Source organism: Nicotiana tomentosiformis, chromosome 12 (genome assembly GCF_000390325.3).
Source record: "Nicotiana tomentosiformis chromosome 12, ASM39032v3, whole genome shotgun sequence".
NCBI lineage: Eukaryota > Viridiplantae > Streptophyta > Magnoliopsida > Solanales > Solanaceae > Nicotiana > Nicotiana tomentosiformis.
The window spans coordinates 32,841,986-32,855,101 of record NC_090823.1 but is presented as its reverse complement, the minus strand read 5'-3'; positions in this window follow the sequence as shown (position 1 = coordinate 32,855,101).

Sequence of the window (13,116 nt, the reverse complement as noted above, 5' to 3'; positions counted from 1 at the left end):
TAACGAGTCGTTTCTTGAGGTAAGGTGGTTGAGGAGAGGTTGCTTGAGTTGATTGAGTTGGTTGAGAAACATTTAGTATACTTGGGCTATTTAAAAACGGGAAGAATGTGAAATTAGTGTGTTCATACTTAATTGCCGACATCGATCATAGTCAAAAGGTAGGGTGTTTGGTTGAATTAATTGTGAAGTCCTCTTTCATAGTGCTAAGTACGTTTTGGGGGTGTTAATATAGTTCCATTGCTCGAGGACGAACAAGAGTCTAAATGTGGGGTGTTGATAATCGGCTTAATGTATGCATATTTTGATATATATCGCCTCACATTTTACTCATGTCTCGACGATTTGAGATGTTTAATATGATTATTTGTGCTAAATTTTGGTATTTCTATGTATAGGAATCATTCGGATGCAATTTGGGACGAAATGGCGCGAATTGGAGAAAAAATCGGGACAAAATCGCAAAAAGTGAGATTTGAGGGCCACAACCTGCGTGGGGCGCTGGCTGTGGCGCAATTTACAGCAGCCAAAATGTTTGAGCGCCAGAGCCAGCGCCCCACGCTGCCCTGGACGCTCAAGACGGGAAAGTGTCCTTTTTCGATTAGGACTCGGTTATTTCGACCCCTAGACGCCCCCAACTCATATAAAAGCCAACCTAAACCTATTTTTGAAGGTAGGACGTGATTTAGAGAGAAGAGGGAGGCACCAAACACTCGGAAGCAAGGATTTGATCAAATTCTTCCACCCCTTTCCTAGTATTCATTGATTTTATGTTTGAAAACATTATTTTTGATGATTGTATGAACATGAGTGGCTAAGAACCCTATTGTTCTAGGGTCATGGGTATACATGAATGTTGATATTTGAAGTTTAATTTGACGAAGTTGATTTTATCATATTGGGTTGTTTATTTAATTCTGTTTTTAATTATTTTGCTGAGTAGCTAACAGTGAAATACTATCTCCGAATCTAGAGTTGAACTCGAAAGTGGGAACTCTAGATTGCATATAGAATTAAATAGAGCAAGTTCTTAAACCCGGGCATCGGGGAACAGATTCGCAATTAGGATAGACATATACCTAATTGCCTTGCTCGGTTGCAATACAAGAATTGTAAATGCGTTCTTGTTAATCTTAATTCCATAGACATATAGGTATTAAGTTAGCGTAAATAGGTGAGTAAGGACTTAACAGATTCTTATGAGTAATATCAACCATATCAATCAACAATCTAGATAAATCAATTAGTTATTTTAAGCTAAGAATGCAACATGATTGTTAGATAACTCGTGACCCTGGAATATTATCTCCTATTGATTGTTATTCAAAACTATTTAAGTGTTGTGGTTGATTTCTAGTATTTTATTACTTGATAATTTTTAGGTAGTAAATTAGAAAATTATCTATTTTGTAAGAAATCGCTTGAATCGATAAGCTATTTGAATTTGAATTAGTCAAAAGTTAATCATAAGTCTTCACGGGAACGATACTTTATTCACTACTCTATTACTTGACGACCACGTATACTTGCGTGAGTGTGTTTGGTCGCAACAAGTTTTAGAAGAAAAAAAAGAGGACCTAGATTTGAGGAAGAAACAGATATAGGTGTCATGCTAGGGACACAGAGTTGTTTAAATAAGCACCTTTGATAATGTTTTTACTTCCAAGTACTTCCTTCTTTATTGAATGAATGTTGGGTTGGTTTTTGTTCTAAATTACTCATTTTATTTTTTTTAATTGATTGTATATAACTTAAACTTACATGACTATTTGACTATATAGTCATGTTCTGAATTACTCATTTTATTTTTTCAATTGATTTTATATAACTTAAACTTACATGACTATTTGACTACTTCTCAATCGGTAGAGTACCTTGAAAACACAATGCCCATGCCACATTCAAAATGTGACGATGTTTCCTTTTCACTCTCCTATTTTGTTAATATATTCCAGTGCAAGATGTTTGAAAAACTATACTACACTCAAGAAAATAATTTCTCATGCAGATAAATTTTGTTCCAATATCGCTCCTGAGGATCTTAACGCGTTGGCTAAATTGTCTGTCTATCATAGCAGAAAAAATCTTTAATATTTGTGCCACTTATTTCTTATCAATTAAAAACAAATCTATATACCACGAGAATAACCATCAAGTATACTTAAAAGAATATTACGCTCCACACGAAGATGGAGTGCGATATGGCTCCATAAAATCATAATGAATCAATTCAAAAATACTAAAAGCTCTAGAATTACTCAAAAAAAAATTATCTCTTATTTGTTTTGCACGATGACATACATCACAACTTTTATTCAAGACATTACTATTTTTCCTAAAATCTACTGCAAAAATTAATCTAGTTACTTGTTAAGATGGATGTCCCAATAGCTTATGTCAAAGATCAAGTGCGCTATTAATTAGTATTCTCGAGATGTGATCTTGTATAACACACAAAATTTTAGTTAATATGACAGAACAATCCAGTTGATCTATCAATTGTGATACTGATATTAAGTTGTTCGTTAAGCCTGGAACATGGAGAATAGTTTTAAGAACCAAGTTGCCTTCAAGGTTGGCGGTTCCTTCATCGGTTGCTACCCGCATTGCTTCCATTCGATAAAGTTACGGTGCATCTTGGCTTTTTAAAAGTTCTGAACTACCTGTCATATAATTCGATGATCCAAGGTGTATTTTAATTTGCACTTACCCGTCATCTTCTCACTCGAACTTAGATGTTAATTATTAAATATTGCGAACGATGTTTGCCACTGTTCCCGACCTGCTAAAATCCGGCGCTCCCAATTTTTCTGCTACATTCATTGTTGCTGCACTTGGTCTGCCTCCTGCAGTATGCACTGCGTTTGCGCGTACAACACCTCTGTGACCACCTCCATTAGAGCCACCCCTTTGTGGCTGCTGTTGTCCCTTATTGCAGCCACTAGTTTTCTCATTCTCCCGACCAGTCAAGATAGCCAATAAGCAGAAACTAATTTTTGCATCGTGCTTTGGTGATTTGCAATAAGATCGAGCAAACTATAAACCTATCCTTTAATTTCCTTCATCTCGATTTTGATACAATGGTGTGTTTTGTACTGTAAAAGTCATCATGTCACTATTCTCATTCATTCCTCTAGGCATAATCTTTGATAGTTCTTCCTAAACCAGTTTGACTAAGCTCGATTCAACGTCGACAGTGGATCCTAGGAAAGCAAGTTTGATTGCACCGTCCCATACATCATCTAATCCAACTTGAACAGAAAAAAATATACATTCTCCTCTTCCCTTTTCTTCTCCAAACTTATACCAAGATCACAAGTGCACTTTTCGCACATGCAAGTCGGAATTTGCTCGAGATTCACAAGCGCTTCCCATAGTTTCGTTAGTTTGCCATAGTAATCAACTATGGCCAAATCCTTTTGTTTGCATTCTGCAAGATCAGTCTTCAATTGATGTATCCTCGAACCAGTGCTCACGGAGAAATGCTCCTTAATACTTGCTCATGGAGAATGGGTTCGATAGTGTGTCTGATCCATGACACCAACAATGAGTTATGATCCACCAATCTTCTAGGTTCAGAGACTTTTCCTTCGGTCTTTTGATCGTCCCGTTAAAAAAATCAAACTTCTTCCTAGCCCTCAACGTGGTCCTCATGGACCAAGCCAATTCATCATAATTTTCTTCCTTTAATCGAACTTGTGTTATCGAAATTCTATGTTTGTCGTTCGAACTTATATTAAGGGCGAAATTGTTTTTCGTTGGTTTGTTCATTGGCTTCACTACTTCCTCCAGTAGTGTTGCAAACATTTTTGTCACCGTTCATGGGTGATCATCTGAGGTAATTCAGGTAAGCTCTGATACCATGCTAAATTAAAGAGGAACGACTAGTGGAGAGAAAAATTGCTCTACCTTTTTCATTCAAAGTATGTCCTAAATATACAGAGAAATAAGAAGCAACCCTAAGTACGCTAAAAAGTAGATTAAGTGATTAACTAATTACAGAATATTATCATATTTACAGAGAATAATGGATTGGCATAGTCATTTAGTTGAACTCAACATAACACTGAATTTGGATGTTGTATACGGGTATAACCGGTCTCATAGTATATCCCGATCTCCGACATGATAAGCCAAGCTCGAGATATGGTAACAGGGAAGCTTAGATCGAGGTAAAAATCTCATCAATATAGAGTCCGTACCGTAACGCACGCTCTCGAAGATGTCGGGGCCGTGATTCGGGATCGATCCCTAGCCTCGACTAAACTTCGAAGAATGTTGTCAGGTAGTCAAGCTCGGCCAACATAAGGCCGTGATATATGTGACCGGTCTAATATCACTACGAAGATCTAGATACATATTGATAAGATATCAACAATCAGTTAATTAGAGAATTTTTACCTTTTATAGAATTGTACATAAAGTAGGACTCCTCTACTATATAAATGGGGGTTTGATAATTCATTGAATAAATTGTAACACGCATCCCAAAGTAATGTATTATTATTATTTCTCTTTAAGCTCTTGTTCTTTTGTATCCTGACACCGATCGAAGCGTATCTAGCTCGAGAGTGATTAACCTTCCAAGGCTAAGACTGTTCAATTCGTGTGGTTTGCACTTACTTTATCATTATTTATTTCAATTGCAATTTAACTTATCGTTTTGTGTCAAGTTAGTCCACGTATCCTTAAAACCACTTACAAATTTAATTGTTATCTAATTTTGAGGGTAAACAGTTTGGCGCCCATCGTGCGGCTAAGAATAATAGTGGTTATTTGATACAAATCTCCATAACACATACTACTTTACACTTGTTCTTTGAAATGTCTCTAATTTCAGGTTAAAACTTAAAATGTCAAACTCTCAATTAGCACCCTTACATGTTGACAACGAGTCCGGTCACCATGGTGAAAATAACAAAATAGCGCCCGGTGACGAAGTACCGCCCGTTGATCCCATCGGAATTCCGGTCATGAACTTAATTGACGCTAATTCATATGTGGCTATCAACACAAACCTGCCTACCGACCCCGAGAATAACGTCCACAGTGGAGCCTCGATCGGTGGCTCAAAATACACAAAACGTTGGCGGAGAAGGGATCAGTTTAATGGTGATCTTCGAAATGCTGCAGGCTCAACAGACAGTGATAACTCAGTTATAGAACCAAAGCCGCGTACCGAGAAGAGTTGAACTCGAACCACCCGTGAAAGTCATCCGTAGGGATGAACCGGTCGTAGAGAGGTCAAATGAAAATGAATCGGTGACTAACCCCGAGATCACAAAGATGCTCGAGGAACTAACAAAACGGGTAGAGTTAGGGGAGAAGAAAATCAAAGCTAATAACAAAAAGGTAGAACCCTACAATTCGATGGTAGACCAAATCCCAGGAGCACCGCCGATATTGAAAGGCCTGGATTCCAAGAAGTTCGTGCAAAAACCTTTTCCTCCGAGCGCGGCTCCGAAGCCGATCCCAAATAAATTCAGCATGCCCGAGATTCCTATGTATAACGGAACTACCGACCCAAATACCTCTTACACATGTGCCATCAAAGGGAACGACTTAGAGGATGATGAGATCGAGTCTGTCTTGTTGAAGAAGTTCGGAGAGACCCTGTCAAAGGGAGCTAAGATATGGTACCACAACTTACCTCCTAATTTTATTGACTCATTTGCTATGCTTGTAGATTCTTTCGTGAAAACACACGCTGGGGCGATCAAGGTCGAGACCAGGAAATCTAACCTTTTCAAAGTAAACAAGGGATAATGAGATGCTCAGAGAGTTCGTATCCCGATTTCAAATAAAATGAATGGACCTGTCACCGGTCGCTGATGATTAGGCCGTTCAGTCTTTTACCTATGGAATCAATATTCAGAGCTCATTGGCTTCACAACAGTTGAAACAGAACCTAGTGGAATATTCGACCATCACTTGAGCCGATGTACATAGCCGAAATCAATCAAAAATCAGGGTCGAAGATGATCAATGTGGGACCCCTTCTGTGTCCGTATATCCCTTCAGAACCATCGACAAAGTCAAGAGAGACATCGATCGTGAACCGAGATCAAACAAGGATCGGTATCAGCTGTATAATAGAGACTGAAGAAGTAATGGGTCCGGGTGGAACTCTATGAGAAATGAAAGGAGGAGTGATCGAGGTCAGAGCAACCGGGGGATCATGAGCAAATATAGCTTCGACAGGCCTATCTGGCCTAAAGAATCACCGAAGTTATCGGAATATAACTTTAACATTGATGTTGCCGCCATTGTATCAGCTATCAGACGCATCAAAGATACCAAATGGTCTCGACCTTTATAATCCAATCCAACCTAAAGGGATCCTAACCAGATATGTAAATATTACTATATACGGTCAAAATCGGGCATACACGATTTAGTTGGCAGGGGAGTTGCCTCGAGGGTAACCTCATAATAGATCGGGCTCGAGCTCGAGCTCGAAGATAGAATATCATACCTGGAGATTGAAATGTTCATTGAGATCTAGGCTAACAATAATCGAGATCGAGCATGATTGACTTCGAGTAAGGCGTAATAACAGAATGACGAGATATCAGTAACCGGTCGAAAGTCAGGGCGAAATCCCGGAACAGATCAAATCAAAGCGGTTATTAGCACTAATCATGGGATCTACTTCCGTTATTAGAGTTGTACCTTATTTAGGATTCCTCTATTACATAAAGAGGGATCCCATTCACTAGTAGGAACCAACATGATTCACGGATAAGAATATACATATACACTATTTATTTTGTTCATCACTGTTCATCGATGTTTGTTCTAACCTATATTGTTCTTATTAACTAACCACGAGATTATCTTGAATCGAGGTCGAGGCATTATTTGCAGACTGGTTTGATTTATTTTATTGTCCAAGTTATCTATTTAACTCATTGTTTATCAATTGGTGCTGGTTTAAATCACATATCCTTAAAACCACAATATAAGTTTAATTGTTACTCAATTTTTAGGGTAAACTGTTTGGCAACCACCGTTGGGATAAGGATAATAGTGATTGTTCAGTACTGATTCTGGTAAAACACACTATTTTATGCTTGTTCTTGTCAAGTATCTTTCCTTTCAGGTTAAAACATATCACACTCAAAAAACGCATCCACACACGGTGACAATGGCCTCGGATTCCACGGTGAAAACGAAAATGTGATTGCTCCAGGAGTCGAGGTGCCACAAGCTAATCTCGGGGAAGCACCGGTTGCCAACCCGGTCAATGTCAGTTCGCACGTTGCTGTAAATGCAGACCTAGGCGTAGGTCTCGATGAGAGTGTACACAGAGAAGGCCGATCTAGTGACCAAGGGACACAGGGCAGAGGAGACGAATGATTCAGTCTCCAAGTGATATTCGAGATGCTTCAGGCTCAGCAAGATGCTATTTCTTTGTTACATAATCAACATAGAGCTCCGAATAGGGTCGAGCCAGAAATTACTCGCCGTACCGAGCCAGTACTTGAAAGGTCAAATGGTAACGAATCGGGGACTGATCCCGCGTTAATGAAAATACTATAGGAGCTCACCAAAAAAATTGAATCAGGGGAGAAGAGAATCGAAGCCAACGATAAAAAAATGGAGACATACAACTCTCGAGTTGACCAGATACCGGGGGCACCGCCAATCTTGAAAGGGATGGATTCAAAAAAGTTTGTACAAAAGCCGTTTCCTCCAAGTGCGGCTCCGAAGCCTATTCCAAAGAAGTTTCGTATGCCAGACATACCCAAATATAATGGGACCACCGATCCCAACGAGCATGTTACTTCATATACATGCGCTATCAAGGGTAACGACTTAGAAGATGATGAAATCGAATTTGTGTTATTGAAAATATTCTGAGAGATCCTTTCGAAGGGATCAATGATTTGGTATCACAACCTGTCACCAAATTCCATTGACTCATTTTCCATGTTAGCGGATTCTTTCATAAAGGCACACGCCGGGGCCATAAAGGTCGCAACGAGGAAATCAGACCTTTTCAAGGTAAGACAAAGGGATAATGAAATGCCGAGGGAGTTCGTGTCCTGATTTCAAATGGAACGCATGGAATTGCCATATGTCACAGATGATTGGGCCGTCAAGATTTCACCCAAGGGTTGAACGAGCGGAGTTCGATAGCATCACGTCAATTGAAACAAAATTTGATCGAGTATCCAGCTATAACTTGGGAAGATGTGCCCAATCGATATCTATCGAAGATCAGGGTCGAGGACGACCAATTAGGAGCCCCTTTCGGTTCAGTACATCCAAACAGATCGGCAGTTAAAAATCAAAGGGACGTTGACAGGGAGCCAAGATCGAACAGAGATTGATATCAACCATATACCGCGGATCGAAGGAACAACGGTTCAGGATGCAATTCCGCCCGGAACGATCGAAGAAGTGATCGAGGACAGAATTCTCGGGGACTTATGAGCAAAAGTAGTTTTGACAAGTATGCCGATCCCATAGAGGCACCTCGATTATCGGAATATAGCTTCAGCATCGATGCATCGGGCATTGTATCGGCAATCGGAAGGATCAAAGATATTAGGTGGCCCCGACCCATACAAACCGATCCTTCCCAAAGAAATCCAAATTTGATGTGCAAGTATCATGGCACGCTTGGTCACAAGATCGAGGATTGCAGGCAATTAAGGGAGGAGGTAACCCGTCTATTCAATAGGGGCAACCTTCGAGAATTCCTCAGTGATCGAGCCAAGAATCATTTCAGAGAAAGGGACGCCAATAGGAAAAATGAACAGGAGGAACCCCAACATGTCATTCATATGATCGTCGGTGGGGCCGACATCCCACAAGGTCCCATATTCAAATGCACTAAGGTATCAATCACTTTGGGAAAAACGAACACGAGATTATGTGCCGGAAGGCACTTTATCATTCAACGACGAAGAAGTAGAAGGAATTTCTCAGCCCCACAATGACGCTCTGGTAATTTCTATCTTATTAGATAAATTTCAAGTTAAAAGTGTTTTAGTGGATCCAGGAAGCTCGGCAAATATCATCCGATCAAGGGTCTTGGAGCAGCTCGGCCTACAAAGTCAAATCGTGCCCGCATCTCGGGTCTTAAATGGTTTCAATATGGCCAGTGAAACAACTAAAGGGTAGATTATTCTACTGGTGAACGTGGCTGGAACCATTCAAGATACCAAGTTCCACGTAATCGAGGGCGACATGAGGTACAATGCCCCTACTCGGAAGGCCTTGGATCCACAATATGAGGGCAGTCCCTTCGACTCTCTACCAAATAATGAAATTCCCGACGTCAGCCGATGTAAAACCAGTATACGGGGAGCAGCATGCCACAAAGGAAATGTTTGCGGTCGATGAGGTAACGCCGATATAGACACTATCAACCTCAGAAAGGTCGAGCATCAAAGGTAAATAGGAAGTCAAATAGCAATCACAGCCACCAGCCTCGACCGAATCAGGGAAGCAAGAGATAGAAGAAGAAGAGGAGGATTTTCTGACCCCTCGAGATTTTATTGTTCCCAAAGATTCTGACGCCACCAAATCAACGGTCGAAGAGCTGGAATAGGTTATATTGATTAAGTGCCTGCCCGAGCGAAATGTATACTTGGGAATGAGATTAACCCCCAAACTCATGAAAAAGCTTGTTCAATTTCTTATTGATAACATAGATTGCTTTTACTTTGTCCCATTTAGACATGGCAGGGATCCCACCGGAGATAACGGTGCATCGGCTAAGCCTGGACCCTAGGTTCAAACCGGTGAAGCAAAAGAGAAGACCCCAGTCCGAGGCAAAGCACACATTCATAAAGTTCAAGGTAACTAAACTCCTCAAAATAGGGTCCATTCGGGAAGTAAAATATCCCGAATGGTTAGCCAATGTAGTTGTAGTCCCTAAAAAGGGAAAAAACTTAGAATGTATGTAGATTATAAGGATTTAAACAAGGAATAACCCATAGATTCTTTTCCACTGCCTAACATCGATCACGACCGTCCATGAGATCCTTACTTTTCTCGATGCCTATTCCGGGTACAATCAAACCCGAATGAACCCAGAGGACCGAGAAATGACTTCATTTATCACCAAGTATGGAACGTATTGTTATAATGTAAGGCCCTTCGGGCTAAAAAATGCAGGAGCTACTTACCAATGCCCAGTAAATAAAATGTTCGAAGAACAAATAGGTAAATAAATAGAAGTTTATATTGATGACATGCTAGTTAAGTCCCTGCGCGCAGAGGGCCATTTGGCTCATTTGCACGAAACGTTTGAGATTTTAAGGAAATACAACATGAAGTTCAACCCCGAGAAATGTGCTTTCGGGGTCGGTTCGGGAAAGTTCCTTGGCTTCATGGTATCGAATTGGGGGATTGAGGTCAACCCCGGTAAAATCAAGGTCATTGAAGACATCACCGTCATGGATAGTGTAAAAGCTGTGCAGAGGCTAACTGGACGGATAGCTGCCTTAGGCCGATTCATTTCGAGGTCGTCGGATCGAAGCCACAAATTTTTCTCTCTGCTCAAAAAGAAAAACGATTTTTCCTGGACCCCGGAATGCCAACAAGCATTAGAGGAATTGCAACGATACCTATTGAGCCCATCACTGCTTCACACTCCAAAGACAAATGAGAAAATTTAATTGTACTTGGCAGTATCGAAAATTGCAAGAAGTGGTGTCCTAGTTCGAGAAGAGCAAGGTACGTAATTTCCCATTTATAATGTAAGTCGAACCTTAGGAGAAGCAAAAACTAGATATCCACATTTGGAGAAACTGGAACTTGCACTGATAAACGCCTCTAGAAAGTTAAGACCATACTTTCAATGTCACCCCGTATGCGTATTAACCACTTACCCACTTCGTAATATTTTGCACAAGCCCAAACTTTCGGGCCGATTGGCCAAATGGGCCGTCGAACTCAGTGGGTATAATATTGAATATCAACCCCGGACGGCCATCAAGTCTCAAATTTTAGCGAACTTTGTGGCCGACTTCATGCCAACCCTCGTACCCGAAGTGAAAAAGGAACTCTTGTTATAATCGGGTACATCATTGGTGGTATGGATCCTTTTCATAGACGGTGCTTTGAATGCGAAGGGGTCTGAGTTAGACATCGTTTTGCATCCGCCCATGGGTAGCACTATTATGCAATCTATCAAAACTTCTAGGTTAACTAACAATGAGGCCGAGTACGAGGCCTTGATTGCAAGGCTCGAGCTAGCTAAAAGCTTGGGAGCAGAAGTCATTGAAGCCAAGTGTGACTCTATACTGGTAGTGAACCAAGTAAATAAAACCTTCGAAGTTCGAGAGGATAGAATGCGAAGGTATTTGGACAAGTTGCAAGTAACCTTGCACCGTTTTAAGGAATGGACTTTACAACATGTACCTCGAGAACAAAAAAGTGAGGCCGATGCGCTTGCAAGTTTAGGGTCATCGGTCGAGGAATATGAGATCAGCTCGGAGACTGTCATTCAACTCTCGAGATCCGTGATCGAGGAAGGTCATGCCGAGATAAACTCTACAAGCTTAACCTGGGATTGGAGGAATAAATATATTGAATACTTGAAGAACGGAAAGCTCCCATCGGACCCTAAAGAGTCGAGGGCCCTACGAACCAAAGCTGCTCGATTCACATTGGCTGAAGATGGAACATGATACAGAAGGACATTCTAGGGACCATTGGCAGTATGCTTAGGACCAGGAGACACCGATTATATTCTACGAGAAGACCATAAAGGCACTTGTGGGAACCACTCCGTCGCCGAATCACTGATTCACAAAATCATTAGAGCAGGGTACTACTGGGATAGCATGGAAAAAGACACTAAGGTGTTTGTTCGAAAATGTGATAAATGTCAAAGGTTTGCACCGATGATCTATCAGCCCGGAGAACAACTTCATTCAGTCCTATCCCCATGGCCGTTCATGAAATGGGGAATGGATATCGTTGGCCCTCTGCCATCGGCCCCATGTAAAGCTAAGTTCATTTTATTTATGACTCACTATTTCTCTAAATGGGTTGACGCATAGGCATTCGAGAAAGTGAGAGAGGAAGACGTTATAAATTTCATGTGGGATCATATCATATGTCGATTTGGGATACCCGCCGAAATAGTGTATGAAAATGGAAAATAATTTATCGGCAGCAAAGTGACGAAATTCCTCGAAGACCACAAAATAAAAAGGATGTTATCGACATCATATCACCCTAGTGGGAACGGACAAGCCAAATCGACGAACAAGACTATCATTCAAAACCTAAATAAAAGGTTGAACGATGCTAAGGGGAAATGGAGAGAAATTCTACCCGAAGTTCTTTGGATATATCGAACAACATCAAAGTCTAGTACGGGGGAAATCCCGTTCTCCTTAGTATATGGCTCCGAAGCCTTAATTCCAGTCGAAGTCGGGGAACCCAGTGCCAGGTTTCGACATACAACAGAAGAGTCAAATCACGAGGCTATGAATACTAGCCTCGAATTATTGGATGAAAAATGAGAAGCCGCACTCGTTCGAATGGCTGCACAAAAGCAACGAATCGAAAGATACTACAATAGGAGAACCAACCTTTGCCACTTCAGAGTCGGGGACTTAGTCCTGAGGAAAGTCACCATCAACACTCGAGATCCTAATGAAGGGAAGCTCGGCCCAAATTGGGAGGGACACTACCAAGTCCCCAACATTGTCGGAAAAGGATCTTATAAGCTCGGCACGATGGACGGCGAACAACTACCAAATAATTGGAACATATCACTTCTCAAACAGTATTATTGCTAAAGGTATGACTTTATCCTTTTTTTTTAATTTATATATTCAATACTAACTCTCTGCAGGTGTTCGATCGAAGACATCGAGACCTCAAGTTTTAAAGCACGCGTTGCACTCTTTTTCCCTTAGATCGGTTTTTGTCCCAAGTAGGTTTTCCCTGCGAGGTTTTTAACGAGGCAACAATTATGTGCAATCTGAGGACAATTCAACAGTATCCAAGGCTTCTTTATAATCAACCTCGAATACTGGGGGGCATCACACTCGAATGTTACACTGTCGAGAAAATTACTTCGTGTCAAAGGGTCTCGATAGAGAAACTTTGTAATGGGCTAAACGGTCGAATGAACCGTTTTCGTAT